Raw genomic sequence first — 19,298 nt, 5'->3', positions numbered from 1 at the left:
CCCAATCCAAGTTATGAGCGTCTCCCGCTTGGCTCTCGCCTCGAGCGCAGGCGCGAGGTCTCGGACTTCAGTCCCTAGGGGCTGGTGAGCGGCAATTGGCCAAAGCCCGCGAAGTAGGAGTCTGGATTGGTAGTTGCTAGCAGGGAGCCTGGTTTCTTCCTAGACTTCTGCAAGTGATAGTGTGTGATTGGTTTAAATCCGCGGGCACCTGTCGGTGATTGGGCGGGAGTTACGGGCGTGATGCGGCCATTGGCTGGTGCTGGAGCTATCCTCCTCGAGCGGACAGCAAATGAAGAAATGGGAACGGGGAGGGGAAAGGCCGCGACGTGAGCGCGCGACCTCCGGCGCCATTTTGTAGAGAAACAAGCGGAGTTAACCGAACAGGGGGTTGAGGAGAGCCGGAGTCGGGGACCCAGGAGTTTCCTGTGTCCAGCGCTGCCGGAGCCGCCTGAAGTGAGGTGAGCTGGAGTCAGGGGCTGGGTTGGCCCGGTGGTGTCAGCTTAGGGACGCGAGTGCCGGTGGGAGGAGGAACGAGGGTGGACTCAGGGCCATTGGAAGCGTTTCCCGGAGCTCTGGGGAGTGAAGGCAGCTGGGACTGGGAAGTTGGGCGAGGCGGGAGGAGGCCGCCTACCTTCCCAGGCTCGCGGAGGCTTCGCGCTCCGAAGAGCAGAGGCCGGCGCGAAGGCTCCAGGAAGTGGAGGGCAGAGCGCGGGGCAAGCCCCTGGGCGGTCCCAGCCGGGGCCTGGAGGCTCGGAGGGCGGCGGTGGCGGCAATTCGGGCTGCTGAGCTTGCTTCGCGCGGGCTGCACATTCCTCAAACCCCACGAGCTCCTCAACTGTTCCTTTCTCTCTGGGCTCCCGGTGGGTGCAGTGGGCATCGGCTCCCGAGGCCTAGCCCCTCCGGCTGGGGACTGTGTTTGGAGTTGTTGCGGGCTGCTAATTGTTTTCTGTGTACCTGGAGCTGCCGCTCTCTTCCCTCCTCTCCGCCTCCAGCACGTTGTCAGATCCCTCCTTGTTTCGGGTGTCCGTCAGTAGGGAAAGGCGGGCAGGAGCGAGTATTTCTATTACTACTTGCCACCGGTTTTGTTCCTTTCGCGCGCTGGGGCGCTCACACTTTCTCCGAAGTTGGCCCCCCGCTTTCTCGGTCCGCTGTCTGTGCAGTAGTGGCGCTTTTGCTCACCTAGGGGAAGTGACCCCGCTAGTGAGTCGAGCAGTTGCAGGCCTTAAGGCTTGGTGGGATTTGCTGCAGGTCTTGTAGAGGTTACTTAAGGCCAAACAGATAAATTATATGCTTTTTCAGTACCACTCTCCCTGCAGAATTCACCCAACCAGGCTCTCAGATATTACTCCCATGAACAGTAAGCTTTGTAGGTTAGAAAAGAAAATACTTGGTACCTGTGCATTTGAAAGTTTAGTATTTAAAATAAACTTTTATGAGAAGTACACTTTTTCCTGAAGTCACCCAAACAGCTGTCACTTTTCTTAGTACGCTGATGAAGTCTGTTTTCTTCTTGAAAACAGTAACGATGCTTAATCTCCTTGCCGATTTCTCTACAATTTGATCGTCTATGACTACTTGTTTTTTTGTTTTTTTTTTAAACGGGCAGTAATTGAGTAAATATAATTATACTTTGTTTGAAAAAATTCTGGACATTTTCCTTATGACAGTCCTTTTGATAAGAATAAGGTACAGGATATATGGATGAAAAGTGGGGGAGAGCAAGTAAAATACTAGGAAGTAGGTCAAACAGATGAAGAACAAATTGTTTTTGTAGAGATACTTGGGTTTAATACTTTAATGATCCACTGTCTAGATTGGCATTCCTACCCTTTCAAAAATTGGCAGCACAGTATTTTAGCTGATGATAATTATTTAAACTGTTACTATATATCTTATATTTTAGGGCATTGCAAATTGTTACCTTGTTTAAGGAGAAAATGGGGTGATGATACATGAAGTTTTAGGTGGCTGCCTGTGTTTTGACTGAAATGATGGCATGTTGGTAAAACTTGTTTGGGGAGTTGGTCCCTTTTCAACAAGTGTGGGTCACAAGTCCATTAGATTAAACTTAAGTTTAGAATTGGGGCACAAGGCAGCGCCTGTGGCTCAGTGGGTAGGATGCCAGTCTCCTATACCAAGGGTGGCGGGTTCAAACCCGGCCCTGGCCAAACTGCAACAAAAAATAACAGGGTGTTGTGGTGGGCATCTGTGGTCCTAGCTACTCGGGAGGCTGAGGCAAGAGAATCGCCTAAGCCCAGGAGTTGGAGATTGCTGTGAGCTGTGTGACACCGTGGCCGAGGGCAATAAAGTGAGATTCTGTCTCAACGGAAAAAAAAAAAAAAAAAGAATTGAGGCACAAAGACTTGACCATTTCTCTTCTTTCTTTCTTTTCTTTTCTTTTTCTTTTTTTTTTTTTTTTTGAGGCAGAGCCTCAAGCTGTTGCCCTGGGTAGAGTGCTATGGCGTCACAGCTCCCAGCAATCTTCAACTCCTGGGTTTAAGTGATTCTCTTGCCTCAGCCTCCCAAGTAGCTGGGACTACAGGTGTCCACCACAGCACCCGGCTTTTTTTTTTTTTTTTTTTTTTTTGGTTGTAGTTGTTGTTGTTTGGCAGGCCTGGGCTGGATTTGAACCCACCAGCTCTGGTGTATGTGGCTGGCACCTTAGCTTCTTGAGCTACAGGCGCTGAGCCAGACTTGACCATTTCTAACAGAAAGTATTTCTTTTTCTTAACCTAAGATTGTAATCTTAGAAGTTTTAAGGCAGGGTTTGGTGGTGGAACAGAACTGAAATATGCTCTTCTGGATTCCTAACTCACTTGAATGCATCCGGCTTGGTTTTGTTTTTTCTTGGTCTCTGAATTTTCTACTGGGGGTTTAAGTCCTGGTCTCTTTAACATAGATCTTGTCAAGCCAAGTACTGTGACAACCTTATTTGGAGTTAAGTCATTAAAAAAAAAGTATGTGAAAACAGAAAAGGAAATGCCTTCTGTCTCTCCAGAGCTTGCTTTATAACCTAATCTCAAATTATCTTTGCATGTTAAAACTTTTTCTAAAGTATGTTTTGGTTATAGTCAGATCTAGTTATGAGACACTTTTCAACTAGCTTAAATTTATGACCTTGATTATTTGACTCTTACAAGGTAACAAACAAATCTCAATTCCATGGAAGAGAATTTATTCCCATTAGATTTTCTTTTCTTTTCTTTTTTTTTTTTGAGATAGTTTCAGGCTAGAGTGCAGTGGCATCATCATACATAGCTCACTGCATCCTCAAACTCCTGGGCTCAAGCCATCCTCCTGCCTCAGCCCCCAGTGTTCCTGGGACTACAGGCCCATACCACCACAGCTGGCTAATTTTTCTGTTTTTGTGGAGACAGGGTTCTCCCTCTTGCTCAGGCTAGTCTGGAACTCCTTGCCTCAAGTGATCCTCCTGCCTCTGCCTCTCACACTGTTAACCTTACGGGCGTGAGCCACTGCACCGAGCCTCTTCCCAGTAATTCTAATTGAATGCTCTCATATTTTAAGACTAATTTTTTGTAAAATGTTTGTTATGTTTATTGAATTAAAAATAGTAGCCTGCCATTTTGAATGCTGTATTTTATGAACTTGGTATGTTCTTTTATAAAAGAGCAAGACTAACTTTTCAAGTCACACAGAAGTGTCAGCTGAAGCACTTATTAAAGGACCCTCTGACCAAACTAAATTTCCTGCTGGGGAGTTTCAGAATGGCATCTTACCTGAGAATCTTATTTTAAAACTTTAAAGGAATTCTTTTTCTGTTTGCCCACGATTTTTAAGAAGCACGTTTCAAAGCTAAAATGGGCTCAAAACCTTTTTAACGTATTTTACACACAAATTTGCAAGAATGTAGCAGAGCACATAAAACGTTCACTGAAAAATAGTGTTTGAGAAGGCACTGCTTAGAGGCGTAGACCTACTCTGCAGCCCTGTGTAGACATTTGACAAAAAAGCAGTCTTTGGGAATGCCGAGTGTAGATTTAGGAAATAACATATCTGTCTTTAATTCTGGAAAGCTCAGATAAACGTGTTGGTTAAGTTTGTGACAGATGTTAGAAGGACATTCCTAGAGTGGCGCCTGTGGCTCAGTGGGCAGGACGCTGGTCCTCTATACTGAGGGTGGCAGGTTCGAACCCGGCCCCAGCCAAACTGCAATGAAAAATAGCAGGGTGTTGTGGTGTGCGCCTGTAGTCCCAGCTACTGGGGAGGCTGAAGCAGGAGAATCACCTATGCTGAGGAGTTGGAGGTTGCTGTGAGCTGTAACACCATGGCACTCTACTGAGGACGATAAAGTGAGACTCTTGTCACTTGCAAAAAAAAAAGCCATTCCTAAAATGTTGAATGAGATGTTATAAACTGTCTATAGGAGGCTCTGAGAATATAGTAATAAACTCAGTTTTCTTTCATTGTATCCTCACAACATGCTTTTGACATCATGTGTGGGTTTTTTCCCTACACATCAAGTGAGCAGCTCTGCAGTGAATACCTGATGGGTGTCCTCCAATTCAGTTCACTTCTGACATTAGCTACCTCGAGATAGTGTCAGATCCCACAGATTGACGGCTCGGTTGCACAAGACTGCCCCCCCATTTTGTTTTACCTGTGCTTCTGACCATCTGGCTATAGATAAGGATTTCCACCCTTGAGTTCAGTTAATTTGCTAGGCCTCCTCTGTGTATCCAAAGAAACACAAAGGACATTAGGATACAGATACAGAGATGCATGGGGTAAGGTATGGTATGTGTTGAGTTGGATATGGGACAAGTGGCATGGAGCTTCCTTGCCCTTCCTGGGCTGTGCCATGCCTCAGCTCTCTGAATCCAGTGTTGTTTTTTGTTGTTGTTGTTTTTGAGATAGTCTCCCTGTCTTGCCTGGGCTAGAGTGCAGTGGTGTGATGATAGCTTAGTACAATCTCAAACTCCTGGGCTCAAGTGATTCTCTTGCTTTAGCCTCCTGTGTAGCTGGGAGTCCAGGCACTTGCCACCACCTCTGGCTAATTTTTTTTCTACTTTCAGTAGAGATGGGGGTCTTGCTTTTGCTCAGGCTGGTCTCGAAGTCCTGACTTTTAAGTGATCCTGCTGTCTCAGACTCCCAGTGTGCCAGGATTATAGGAATGAGCCACCATACCTAGTCTGAATCCATTTCTTTCTTTTTTTTTTTTTTTGGCCGGGGCTGGGTTTGAACCCGCCACCTCTGGCATATGGGACCGGCGCCCTACTCCTTGAGCCACAGGCGCCGCCCTGAATCCATTTCTTTACATGTTTTTATGGAGTCTTCATTCATGACATAGCCATAATTGATTAAATCCTTAGCCATTAGTGATAAACATAACCTCCATTCCCTCTCCTTTCCCCCAGAGGGGTTGGCAGGTGGGACTGAAAGTCCCAACCCTCTAATCCTGCCTTGGTCTTTCCAGACGACCAACACGCATCCAGAAGCTGTCTTGGAGCTGCCAAGGCATCAGTCAATCTAAGAGATGCTTAACTCGGGATTTTAGGAGTTGTATGTTAGGAAATGAGACAGAAAACTAAATACAATATTTCACAAAATCACAATAGTGTAGAGCTAATTTTATGAGATATAAAGTAGGATGAAAGCATATTTTGAACAATACCATCTTAATTTTTTTTGTTTGTTTTTACTTTTGGAGATAGAATCTCACTTTGTGGCCTAGGCTAGAGTGCAGTGGCATCAGCCTAGCTCACAGCAACTGCAAACTCCTGGGCTCAAGTGATCCTCCTACCTCAGCCTTCTGAGTAGCTGGGAATACAGGCACCCACCACAACGACAGGCTAATTTTTCTATTTTTATTAGATATGGGTTCTCAATCTCACTCAGGCTAGTCTTGATCTTCTAAACTCAAGGGATTCACCCATCTTGGCCTCCTAGAATGCTAAGATTACACTGCACCCTCCCAGTGTTCTTAAGTATCATATTAAGAATGCAGCAGATTTTCTTTCACGTAATTAATTTGAAAATTTGTCACCTTAGATTGTATTGTCTAGATTTGTTTTGTTTTTTGAGGCAGAGTCTCACTTTGTCGCCCTCTAAAGAGTGCTGTGGTGTCACAACTCACAGCAACCTCAAACTCTTGGGCTCAAGCAATCCTCTTGCCTCACCCTCCTGAGTAGCTGGGACTACAGGTGGCTGCCACCAGGCCCAGCTATTTTTAGAGGCTTGGTCTCTCTCTTGCTCAGGCTGGTCTAAAACCTTTGACCTCAGGCTGTCCACCCACCTTATCCTCCCAGAGTGCTAGGATTACAGGTGTGAGCCACTGTGCCTGCCCTAGCATTTAGATTTTTAAAAATTGACTTTATTTTTTAGAGAAGGTTTAGGTTCACAACAAAATTGAACAGAAGGTATAGAGATTTACCACATACCTCCTACTTATACAACATGCTTGGCTTCCTCCATCATCAATATCCCCTTCTGGAGTAGTACATTTGTTAAAATTAATGAACCTGCATTTACACATCATTATCGCCCAAAGTCCATAGTTGTATTAGGGCTAACTCTTTTATATTCTAAGGATTTGGACAAATTAAGTGCCTGGTTTATCCTTTTGTCTAGCCAGGTGATATGGCTCATCCCTGTAATCCTGGCATTCTGGGAGGCCAAGATGGAGGATCCCTTGAAGTCAGGAATTAGAGACCAGCCTGAGCAAGAACGAGACCTATTCTCTCTTAAAAATAGAAAAATTAGCTGAGTATTGTGGCAGGTGCCTGTAGTCGAAGCTACTAGGGAGGATAAGGCAGGAGGATTGCTTGAACCCAGGAGTTTGAGGTTGCTGTGAGCTAGGCTGAAGCCAAAGCACTCCTAGCCTGGGCAACAAAGTAAAACTCTGTCTCAAAAAGAAAAGAAAAATTACCCTTTTTGTTTAATTTTCAGGCTTTGTGACTTTTTTGCATTAACTTCATTTGGTTATTGAATTTATCACATGAATAGTATGTGAATACATTCTAATTATAAAAGAGTCTATGGTGGCTCAAGCGGCTAAGGCGCCAGTCACATAACACCAGAGCTGGCGGGTTCGAATCCAGCCTGGGCCCGCCAAACAACAATGACGGCTGCAACCAAGAAATAGCTGGGTGTTGTGACAGGCACCTGTAGTCCCAGCTACTAGGTAGGCAGAGGCAGGAGACTCACTTGAGCCCAGGAGTTGGAGGTTGCTATGAGCTGTGATGCCATAGCACTCTACCCAGGGCGATAGTTTGAGGCTCTGTCTCACACACACACAAAAAAAAAACAAATAAAAGACTCTATGAATATATTAATTCTTTATATTTCTGCCAAAATGCCTCTAAAATGATTACTTTGAAAATATCTTTTCTCTGTTCAGAAGTCCTTCCAATACTTTCTTCTGGAGCTGTAAGTGTGGACCCATCCCTGCCTGTGGTGCTACATTACCATTTAGTCAAGAGTGTTAAGCAGTGATCCCCCTCACCTGTAGCTCAGCGGCTAGGTCACCAGCCACATACACCAAAGCTGGTGGGTTTGAATCCCGCCCAGGCTTGCCAAACAACAATGACAACTACAACCAAAAAATAGCTGGGTGTTGTGGCGGGCGCCTGTAGTCCTAGCTACTTGGGAGGCTGAGGCAAGACAATTGCTTAAGCCCGAGAGTTTGAGGTTGCTGTGAGCTGTGATGCCATGGCACTCTACTAGGGTGACATAGTGAGACTCTTGTCTCAAAAAAAAAAAAGCAGTGATCTCCAAATACATCATTGCCTCCTTTATCTGGGTTGTATTATCTGTCTAGCAAAGCTCTGTCATTGTGGCCCAAACTCAAATGTACTGTCCATAAATCTCTTCTCTAATTTCCCTCAGCAAAAATTGATTTCTTACCACGCTTCTTGGCTAGTTTGACTTATTTACACCTTATATTGCTTTGTAAGTTTCTGTTTATAGTAGGCAGTCTTCTTTTCCCCCAAGTATATTTAAAATTGCCCTAAATTGTAATTGAATAATGCTCCATTTGTGGTAGTTGGGGTATAGACCAGGGAAAAACCCAGTACTCTTTGGGTTTTGTTTGTTGAGGGTACAGACTGGTTCTTGGTGCTATGTACATAGGATTTTCTTTCCTTTCTTTCTTTTCTTTGGAGACAAGAGTCTCACTTCATCGCCCTTGGTAGAGTGCTGTGGCTTCATAGCTCACAGCAACCTCAAACTCTTGGGCTCAAGTGATTCTCTTGTCTCAGCCTCCCAAGTAGCTGGGACTACAGGTGCCCGCCACAGCACCCAGCTATTTTTAGAGACAAGGTCTTGCTCTGGCTCAGGCTGGTCTGGAACTGGTGAGCTCAGGCAATCTACTCGCCTTGGTCTCCCTGAGTGTTAGGATTACAGGCGTGAGTGCCTGACCACAGAATTCCCCTGTCCTCCCCTCCCCTCTCCTTCCCTTCCTTTTTCTTCTCCCCTGGCTAGAGTGCCATAGTATCATCATAGCTCACAGCAACCTCAAACTCCTAGGTTCAAGCGATCCTCTTGCCTTAGCTTCCTGAGTCACGGGGACTACAGGCGAGTTGCTGTGACTACAAGTGCTGCCACTAGGGCTGGGTAGTTTTTCTGTTTTTAGTAGAGACAGGGTCTTGCTCTTGTTCAGCCTGGTCTCAAACTCCTCACCCTGCCTCAGCCTCCCATAGTGCTAGGATTACAGGCATGTCCCATCGCTCCCAGCCTCTTTTGGTGTATTTTAGATGGTTAAACTTTGAAAGTTAGTCATAGAGAAGTAATGATAATCATTTTTGTGGGAAACTGAAGCCTAGGAACATGAGGTGACTTACCTCCTTAGTTTAGGGTCAGACCAGGTTTTCTTACTCTAGCCATTTTGTCTTTCCACACTATTTGCATGAGCAAGTAACATTACTAGAGTTCAATGCAAGGAAAAGAATGATCTATGGATTTAATCACTTACGAGAAATATACCACTAAATTTTTGGAAGGTAGAAATTTTGTCATGCAACTAAAATTACGGGAGGTTCATTTTGTAGTTCAGGATTTTACTTTGATTAGTGATTGTACTTTATAACATCCTGACCTTTCTTTTTTAATAATATTACAGAATTAAACTATTTACGTGTTAGCACTTCCTTGAGTTACTTAGGGGGATTTTTCTTTATCCTCAGTCGTTTATTTCGATAGAGCTTTCTTACAACCAAAGCAAATGCAGGGTTTTTTTTTCCACAGCAATTTTTTGGAGGACAAAGCTTCAGAGTGGTCTCCCTCCTCCCCCCAACATGGTCACACTGTTACCCAGGCTAGAGCACAGTTGCCTGATCATAGCACACTGTAACCTCAGACTCCTGGGCTCAAGGGATCCTCCTGCCTCAGGTTACTGAGTGGCTGTGTGCCCAGCTAATTTTTAAATTTTTTCTACTGAGTTATCCAGGCTAGTTTCATACTCCTGGTCTCAAGCAGTCCTCCCATCCCAGCCTCTCAAAACTGCTGGGATTATAGCCGTGAGCTGAGGCAAGAGAATCGCTTAAGCCCAAGAGTTTAAGGTTGCTGTGAGCTGTTAAGCCAAGGCACTCTACCAAGGGTGACATAGTGAGATTCTGTCTCAAAAAAAAAAAAAAAAAAAAAAAAAAGCCAGGCATGATGGCAAACACCTGTATCCCAGCTACTCAGGTAGCTGAGGCAGAAGGATTGCTTGAACTCAGGGATTTAAGGCTATATATAGTTCACGTTATGATCACCCTGTGATCCTGTGAATAGGCACTGTACTCCAGTTTGAGCAACACAGCAAGATCTCGTTACCTTTAAAAAAAATCATAAGGTGACTTGAGAATAAACTGTAGAAGAACAAGGGTGGAAACAAGTTAGACCTTAAGAGAGAATTATCAGCTTGAGCAAAGCTAGACCTTGTCTCTACTAAAAATAGAAAAATTAGCCAGGTATTATAGCCAGCACTGGTGTTCCCACCTACTGGGAGGGCTGAAGCAGGACAACTGCTTGAGCCTGGGAGTTTGAGAGGTTGCTGTTAGCTAAACTGATGCAACAGCACCCCTGCCTGGGCAACAAGGTGAGACTGTCTTTCTTTATTTTTTTAAATATAGTAACAGAATCTTCTTGAAGCTAGTTTATTTTAAAAATATACAACTACACCAAGAGAAACCTTACTCAAATATCTGTCAGACCTTTTAAAAACTTGAGTTTAACTGGACGAAGTGGCTCACACATGTGATCCTACCACACTGGGAGACCGAGGCAGGTGGATTGCTTGAGCTCAGGAGTTCAAGACCAATCTGAGCAAGAGCAAGACCCCCCTTCTCTAAAAAACAGCTTAGCATTGTGGCCTGTAGGCGCGGCTACGTGGGAGGCTTAGGCAAAAGGACCACTTCAGCTCCAGAGTTTGAGGTTGCCTTGAGCTATGATGCTACAGCACTCTACTGAAGATGACAAAGTGAGACTGTCTCAAAAAAAAAAACAAAAAACCCAAAAGCAAAAACCTGAGTTTAAAAAAACTCCATCTTTAAGAAGTCTCAGTAGAACTCCAAGTTTGTCATTACACTGAAGTTAAACAGTGACCACTCATAGTAGTTGAAACAGAAAAGAACATCTTTTTGCTTGGGAGGCTGAGGCAAGAGAATCGCGTAAGCCCAAGAGTTAGAGGTTGCTGTGAGCCGTGTGACGCCACGGCACTCTACCCGAGGGCGGTACAGTGAGACTCTGTCTCTACAAAAAAAAAAAAAAGAAAAGAACATCTTTTGTCATACTAGGTTTTACATTTATTTATTATTTTTTTTTTTTGAGGCACAGTCTCAAGCTGTTGTCCTGGGTAGGGTGTGGTGGCGTCACAGCTCACACCTACCTACAACTCTTGGGCTTAAGTGATTCCCTTGCCTCAGTCTCCCAAGTACCTAGGACTACGGGCGCCTGCCACAACACCCAGCTATTTTTTGGTTGCGGTCGTCATTGTTGTTTAGCAGCCCTGGGCCGGGCTCCAACCTGCCAACCTCAGTGTTATGTGGCTGGTGTCCTACTCACTGAGCTACAGGCGCCAAGCCAGTGCTTTAACTTTGTAGGAAGTAAGCTTTGAGATTATTTACCTCTAGCGCCCACCCTGCAGAAGATGCATAAGCCATTGTCTCGCAAGAGAATTTTGTATGGTTCTTTGGGGGTATAGGTTGATTGTTTCTCTCTCTCTCTTTTTTTTTTTTTTTTTGAGACAGAGTCTTACTTTGTCTCTTTTGGTAGAATACCGTGGTGTCACAGTTCCCAGCAACCTCAAACTCTTGGGCTTAAGCAATTCTCTTGCCCCCGAGTAGCTGGGACTATAGGCACCTGCCATAGTGCCTGGCTCTTTTTAGAAATGTGAGTCTCGCTTTTGCTCAGGCTGGTCTTGAACTGGTGAGCTTAGCTAAAGCTCCACCTGCCTCAGCCTCCCAGAGTGCTAAGATTACAGGTGTGAGCCACCATGCCCAGCCAGATTGTTTCTTATCTAAATTGCTTGAGATCAGATATGTTTTAGATTTTAGATTTTTGAATCTTTTTTTTTTGCAGTTTTGGGCTGGGGCTGGGATTGAATCTGCCACCTTTAGCATATGAGGCCAGTGTCCTACTCCTTTGAGCCACAGGCGCTGCCCTAGATTTTTGAATCTTTCTGCTTAATTTGAAATGTTCTGGTGAGTATTTCCTTTGAGTTTTACGTTGGCACTCAAAAACTTTTAGAGTTTGGATTTTTAGATGTAGGATACTCAACCTGTTTTGTTCTCCTTACAAGATGTTTAATTACATCCCCAATTCTCAAAAAATGCCTGTAGTTCTCCAAGCTCCACACATTTCAAAATCTGTTGGAGATAATATTGTTCTCCAGTTTACTCCAGTAAATGCCCTCTTGAGGTTCTGATTTTTTGTCAGGATTATTTTATTTAATTTATGTTAAATTATTTTCAGTATTTATTACCATTATGCAGATGACACTTTTCTTTGATTTCTGATAATATGCACTCAAGTTCCTTCCTACCTTCTTTGCCACTCTTCGTTTTCCTTTGTGGGTTCTTTTTTTCCTCCTCTCCTTATTCAGGCCCTCTCTTACTCTCATTCTGCAGTTTTCCCAAGTTAGCTCATATGTATTGCTGACTCCCAAATCTGTATTTACAAGATTTGCTGCGCTCCACACTGTAAATTCAACAGCCCAAGGGATTTCTTCTGTACAACTCATTCTGACACATCTTACGTTGGATCCTCTTATTTATTGATTTATTTTTTTGTCTTTACAACTTCATTTTCATTCATGTCTGGCGTAACTGGAACTCAGGTATGCTCAGTCTGTGGAAGTGTCAGTATTTAACTTTTTCTTTTCTTTCACTTCCTTTCTGCAGGTAACCATCTTTTCAGTTTATTCTTTTTTTTTTTTGAGACAGAGACTCAAGCTGTCACCCTATTTTCTGGTTGTAGTTGTCACTGTTGTTTGGCAGGCCCGGGCTGGATTTGAACCCACTAGCTCCGGTGTATGTGGCTGGCACCTTAGCCGTTTGAGCTATAGGCGCTGAGCCTTTGCAGTTTATTCTTGAGTGCATTTACTTCTCTTTCCCTCTGATGGTCATTATTTTCCTATGACCTACTCTGTGCTTTCTCTGTATTTTACATCATCAAGAGAAACTTCTTTTTTGAGACAGAGTTTCACTGTGTCACTGGGGCTAGCGTGCCATGGCCTCAGCCTATTCACAGCAACTTCAAACTCCTGGATTCAAGGTGTCTTCTTTTCTCGGCATACCTAGTAGTTGGGACTACAGGTGTGTGCTACCATGCTTGTCTAATTTTCTGATTTTTAGTCAAGACTGGGTCTTGCTTTGCTCAGGCTGGTCTCGAACTCCTAAGCTCAAGGTATTCTCCCCACTTGATCTCCTAGAGTCCTAGGGTTACAGGTATGAGCCACCTTGCCTGGCTAGAAGAGTAGCTTCTATAGCCAGGCGTTGTGGCAGGCGCCTGTAGTCCCAGCTACTTGGAGGCTGAGGCAAGAGAATCTCCTAAGCCTAGGAGTTGGAGGTTGCTGTGAGCTGTGATGCCATGGCACTCTACCAAGGGTGATAAAGTGAAACTCTGTCTCTTTTTAAAAAAAAGAGTAGCTTCTAAAAAAAGACCAGCTTCACTGGTCATGTCTATTTTTTAGGCCAAGAAGACCTAATAATAACCCCAAGAAAACAATCCCAGATACTAGTGGCTTAACAGAGAAGAAATTTCTTTCTCTAATAATTTTTCATTGAGGATGTTCATTAGCCTGCCTTTCGTGCAGTAATTCCAGAACCCAGGCTGCTTCTTTCTTGTAATGCCACCGTCTGGGTCTGGGGGCCCTCTTCATTCATCTGGCAGATAGTAAAAGAACCAGAGGGTCATCAGTAGGAGGTTTTGCAGGCCAGGTCTTGAAAGTGGCATATTATCATTTTTGGTGTACATTTCCTTGGCTAGAATTAAGTCCTGTGGCTATCCCAGTGCAGAGAAGCTGAGAAATGTAGTCTAGTTCTTTAGCTAGGAGAAGGAAACAGCTTTGGTGAGTATCTACCCAGTCTGTGCCATATCATGTTCCCTAAAATACTCCCAAGCTAATTGAAATACCTCCAGGATTGTCTTTGATAAAATCCAGAATTCTGAAATGGATTTTGCATGTACAAGAAAGGAAATCACAGTCTGGGTCCTAACTACCTTCATAAGACATTTTATTTCCTCCACTGGCTGGGTGACTGTGTTGGGAGTCTTTGGTGCACCTCCAGGTTCAGTAATTCAGTAGGAGGACTGGACAGGATGTAGTTGTACATCAGGACTATGATTTTTTTCTTTTTTTTTGAGACAGAGCCTCACTTGTTGCCTTCAGTAGAGTGCCGTGGCGTCATTGCTCAAAGCAACCTCAAACTCTTGAGCTCAAGTGATTCTCTTGCCTCAGCCTCCCAAGTAGTTGGCACTACAGGTGCCCACCACAATGCCTTGCCATTTTTAGAGATGAGGTCTTGTTCTGGCTCAGGCTGGTCTCAAACCTGTGAGCTCAGGCAATCCACTAGGCTTGGCCTCCCAGAGTGCTAGGATTATAGGCATGAGCCACCGTGCCTGCCCTAGGTCTATGATTTTTTGCAGTAAAGAATACAAAGCAAATTTAGCAAAAGGAAAAGTTGATTGGGGTGAAGCCCAGAGGTAACCAGGTTCATGCTCTCAAGTATCCTCTCCCAGTGAAGTCACATGAGGACACATTAAATTTCTCCAGCAAGGAATTGTGACTTTATATGTGTAAAATGTTGTGTAGCAGGGAAACTTTTGTTAGAGACTCAAAAAGCCTAGGGTAATTATTAAGAGGGTGGCCATATACACACCCTTTGCCTATCACATTTGTTTGTGTAGTTTAGGCACAGTTAGTCACAGTTATTACATCTGGTGATGATGGGAACTCACCTGAAATCCAAGTACTCAGACACCAGCCAAGGGCAAATCTTGCATAAAAGATATCTCAGGCCATCTGTGGTAACTGTTTCTACACAATGAGCAGGTTGAATCATATCCGTAGATTGAGATTTTTGCATAGAGAATCTGGAAATAAGCAAAACTATACTGACCTAGTATTTTTTTTTTTAAACTTCCGCTGCCTTTTTTGTTTGTTTGTTTGTTTAGTTTTTGTTTGTTTGTTTTTGTCCAGGGCTGGGTTTGAACCCGCCACCTCTGGTGTATGGGGCCAGCAGCACCCTACTCCTTTGAACCAGAGGCGCCGCCCTTTTGTTTTTGAAAATTAATTTTCTGCTTTGGTGCAAAAAGGCTTCAGTTCTCTTCTCAGCTTCTTTCATCTGGCTTTTTGGATAGTTATTTTTTGTATCCTTTGAGGTACATTCTACGCTTACAATGTCTGAAAACTACGTTGCTCAACTAGTCCTATAAAAAGTGCTATACACCTCATTGGTGAATATCACTGTGATCACCTTCAAAGCTGTGCACTGATGCCAGCTCCTAGTCTACCCTTCAAAGTAATTTTGGAACTCTTTCTGGAATGGCCTGAGCCATATCAAAGGTATCTATGTATTACCTTTGATATCCTGAGTGTCATTAGAATGTTCTCCTTTCAATATTTCCTTTATCTTCAGGTAAAGAAAAAAGTTATTGGGGGCCAGATGAGGTGAGTAAGGAGGGTGTTCTGATACAGTTACTTGTTTACTGGCTAAAAACTTCCTCAGAGACAGTGCTGTGTGAGCTGGTGCATTGTTGTGATGCAAGAGCCATGACTTGGTGAAAAGTTCAGGCAGTTTTTATCTAACTTTTTCATGAGCCTTTTCAGTATTTCTGGATAGTGAACTTGGTCAACTATTTCTCCAGTTGGTACAAATTCATAATGAGCAATCCCTCTGATATCAAAAAAGGTTAGCAACATTATTTTGACTCTTGATTGGGACTGATAGAACTTTTTTGGTTGTGGAGATTTGGTTGACTTTCATTGGGCACTTTAATGCTTTGTTTCCGGATCATTTTGTATTCCCATGTTTCATCATCTTGACAACATGGCCCAAAACATTTTGCTTCTCCAAAAGGTCTTGGCAAACTTCAACTCTGCTTTGTTCATCAGCAAGCTCCTTTGGGACCATTTTTGCACACACCTTTGTCATACCAAGACTTCACTTTTCTTTTCTTTTTTTTTTTTTTTTTTTTTTGTTGAGACAGAGTCTCACTTTATCGCCCTAGGTAGAGTGTTGTGGCATCACACAGCTCACAGCAACCTCCAACTCCTGGGCTTAGGCGATTCTCTTGCCTCAGCCTCCCAAGTAGCTGGGACTACAGGTGCCTGCCACAACACTCGGCTATTTTTTTGTTGCAGTTTGGCCGGGGCTGGGTTTGAACCCACTACCCTCCGTATATGGGGCCGGTGCCCTACCCACTGAAGCACAGGCACTGCCCAGACTTCACTTTTCTTATCACTGTTTACTTGGTCTGCTGTGCTCACAGTCACCTGAAGATTTTTTTTTTTTTTTTTTGGCCGGGGCTGGGTTTGAACCCACCACCTCCGGTATATGGGGCCAGCACCCTACTCCTTGAGCCACAGGTGCTGCCCCTCACCTGAAGATTTTAACACACAGTTCGATGAATGTGAATGTTTGCAGTGTTTTCATCAGTTCTTCTTACTGGCTGCTCTGACCTTTCTTCGTCAGTGATGCTTTTTCTCTCCTGAGAAAAATATTAGATTCATTTGTACATGGCTGTTTTCTTCCTGACATTATCCCCATAACCTTGGACTAACACATCCCTGATTTCACTTCCTCTCTTGCCAAGTTTAATAAGAAATTTAGTGTTTATTTATTGTTCTAATTCGAGCTCTGACATTGTCTTGACAGAACACAATAAGATGCAACAATAATGAATGTTGCTCAGCAAGAGACATCGCCATATGTTGACACAAGCATAACTGTGAGACTGATATACCAAGGTTGTGAACCCTTACTGAGTTATTTTTAGAGTTCTGCCAACATATGTATACCAAGGTTGTGAACCTTTACTGAGTTATTTATACAATCTGCCAACATAAATGCATGGTGGCAAGTTGTGAACGTAAGTGTCAAACTTCATATGGGGGGATAGGATAACTTCATAGGTTATATGTAAGTATTACATCTTTGTTTTTAAATGAGACCGTCTCAGTATGTTGCCCTCTGTAGAGTGCCGTGGTGTCACAACCTCAGCCTCCCAGATAACTGGTACTACAGGCGCCCGCCATAATGCCTGGCTGTTTTTTGGTTGCAGTTGTCATTGTTGTTTATCAGGCCCGGGCCAGGCTCCAACCTGCCATCCTGGGTGTATGTGGCTGGTGCCCTACTCATTAAGCTACAGGCTCTGAGTCTATACCTTTTTATATTAGGGGCTTGAGCATTTGTGAATTTTGGTATCCTGTGGGAGAGGGAAGTAGTTCTGGAACCAACTCACATTGATAATAAGGGATGACTGTACTTTAAGTTGGTGATGATGGATGGGTTATAAAGTTCCGTCAAGAATAGTGAACTCTCGGGCGGCGCCTGTGGCTCAGTCCATAGGGCGCCAGCCCCATATACCGAGGGTGGCAGGTTCAAACCCGGCCCTGGCCAAACTGCAACCAAAAAAAAAAATATAGCCGGGCGTTGTGGCGGGCGCCTGTAGTCCCAGCTACCCGGGAGGCTGAGGCAAGAGAATCGCTTAAGCCCAGGAGTTGGAGGTTGCTGTGAGCTGTGTGAGGCCATGGCACTCTACCGAGGGCTATAAAGTGAGACTCTGTCTCTACAAAAAAAAAAAAAAAAAAATAGTGAACTCTCTCTTTTAGACAAACAAGTGAGGAGATTAGGATTGGATGCTAAAATAAAGATGATTTAGTCGGCCGTTAAGGAGTTTGCAATATCATAGCCACCACCCACATATGGCTATTTACTATTTCTGTTATTTTTGGAAGTGGGGGTCTCACTGTTTGTCCTACTCTGGCCTCGAACTTCTGGGCTCGAGTGATCCTTGTGTCTCATCCTACAGAGTAGCTGGGACTACAGGCATGCACCACTGTCCCTCGCTGCACATTGTGGCTGTTTAAATTTATACTAAGATGAGTGAAAATGAAATACAGTAGAAAGTTTAGTTCTTCAGCCACCCTAGCCACATTTCAAGTAGACTCATGTGATGGTGGATAGTGCAGATGTATACATTTTCATAACTGCAGAAAGAAAATGGAGAAAAAAAAAAAAGATAAGCAGTAGGCTTAAGTATTTTTTTTTTTTTCTTGAGACAGAGTCTAATTCTGTTGCCCAAGCCAAGGTGCCCTGCCATCAGTTTAGCTCATCCCGACCTTAAACTCCTGGGTTCAAGTGATCCTCCTCCTACCTAAACCTCCTGATTAGCTGGGATTATAAGGTGCCCACCACAATGCCTGGCTAATTTTCCTATTTTTAGTAGAGATGGGGTCTCATTCTTCCTCAGGTTGGAATATTCTATATATATTTTTAATATTAGAAATTGGATTTCAATAAATTGATAGCCTTCAGTCTGGTCTATTTGTCTTCTTAAAGAACCTGATATTTGAACATGGGGTAAGGTAGGGGATACTATGAAAGTTGCTGGCTTCAATGCTGTGGGAAACCAAACTGCCTTTAGATACATTCTTTGATCCAGTTGGAGGGAGTTATGGGGAGAAAAAGGAATAGGTATGAGGGGCATTCCTTTTTCTGTTCTAGGAAGATATTGCATCAATATACATGTTTCTTAAACATGTCTATGACCTATTAGCAAGGAAGAAGCTGATACTGTTCCTTAGGTCAGTGGTTCTCAAACTTTAAAGTACATAAGAATCATCTAGGAGAGGGATTTTGATTTTCTTGGTCTAGGATGGTGCTTAGGAGTCAGCATTTCAAAAAGCCCTTTCTCCCCCATGCCAACTCTTATACACAGTTAATTGCCTTAGTTGCATGGCATTATAGTAAATTCTGTATATATTACTTTAAGCCTTTTGAGATTGATCAGTTAAAAAACTTTGATATATTTTTGAGACAATCTCACTCTGTCCCCAAGGTAGAGTGCAGTGGTGTCATCATAACTCACTGAAACCTCAAACTGCTGGGTGATCTCCTGAGTAGCTGAGATTAAAGGCATGCACTACCATGCCTAGCTATTTTTTTTTTTTTTAGTAGAGATGGGGTCTCACTCTTGGCGTAGGCTGGGCTCGAACTCCTGACCTTTAAGCATTCCTTCTGCTTTGGCCTCTAAGAATGCTAGGGTTACAGGTGGGAGCCACTGTGCCTGTCCTAGTAATTGTTTACTTTGTGTTTTCTGTAGCACCTAAAGCCTAGTGTGTGGTAAATAGCTTAGGGTCAGATGTTTGAATTAGTAAGAATGCAAATTTAAATAGTTGATAATATTTATATAGTATACCCTGGAGTAGACTAGAAAGGGGATCACTCGGGGCATTTTATATGTATATTCCTGATAAATGAAGGAATGGTAATAGTAACATTTTCCAGTTAAAAATATATTCTTCTGGGTGGCGCCTGTGGCTCAACGGGTAGGGCGCCGGTCCCATATGCCGGAGGTGGCGGGTTCAAGCCCAGCCCCGGCCAAAAAAAAAAAAAAAAATATTCTTCTTGTCAGGAAATGACAGGTAAAAAATTAATTTCTAAATTGAATGAACTAGCTTGTTTCTAAAATCAGCTTTGTATCAGTTTTGTGCTTGAAAAGGCTACCTGTGTTTTTATGATTTCCAAATTCATGATAGTCATCAATGATGAAAAGTCTTATTTGCATACACAATACCTAATATCTTTAAGACAGTATTTTTATAAACATTCAAAAATTTGAAATTGAAATGTTTA

At 43.5% G+C, this 19,298-nt stretch overlaps 1 protein-coding gene across 7 annotated transcripts in view; it reads left to right on the top strand.

Annotated features, from left to right (window-relative positions):
• Positions 1–310: 310 nt before the first annotated feature.
• CNOT1 (CCR4-NOT transcription complex subunit 1) overlaps positions 311–19,298 on the top strand; it is a 116,904-nt gene continuing 97,916 nt past the window's right edge. For 4 of the 7 annotated variants that reach the window (XM_053603056.1, XM_053603031.1, XM_053603038.1 and 1 more), the window contains exon 1: positions 317–458. The gene's annotated coding sequence lies outside the window, so the exon portion shown is untranslated. Of the gene's footprint in view, positions 459–19,298 lie in introns of all 7 variants that reach the window. The other 3 variants (XM_053603062.1, XM_053603046.1, XM_053603021.1) reach the window with 2 other exon arrangements.

The sequence above is a fragment of the Nycticebus coucang genome, chromosome 2 (genome assembly GCF_027406575.1).
Source record: "Nycticebus coucang isolate mNycCou1 chromosome 2, mNycCou1.pri, whole genome shotgun sequence".
In the NCBI taxonomy this organism is placed as follows: Eukaryota; Metazoa; Chordata; class Mammalia; order Primates; family Lorisidae; genus Nycticebus; species Nycticebus coucang.
The sequence above is the reverse complement of the archived record's forward strand: the minus strand, read 5'-3'. Positions and strand labels throughout refer to the sequence as shown.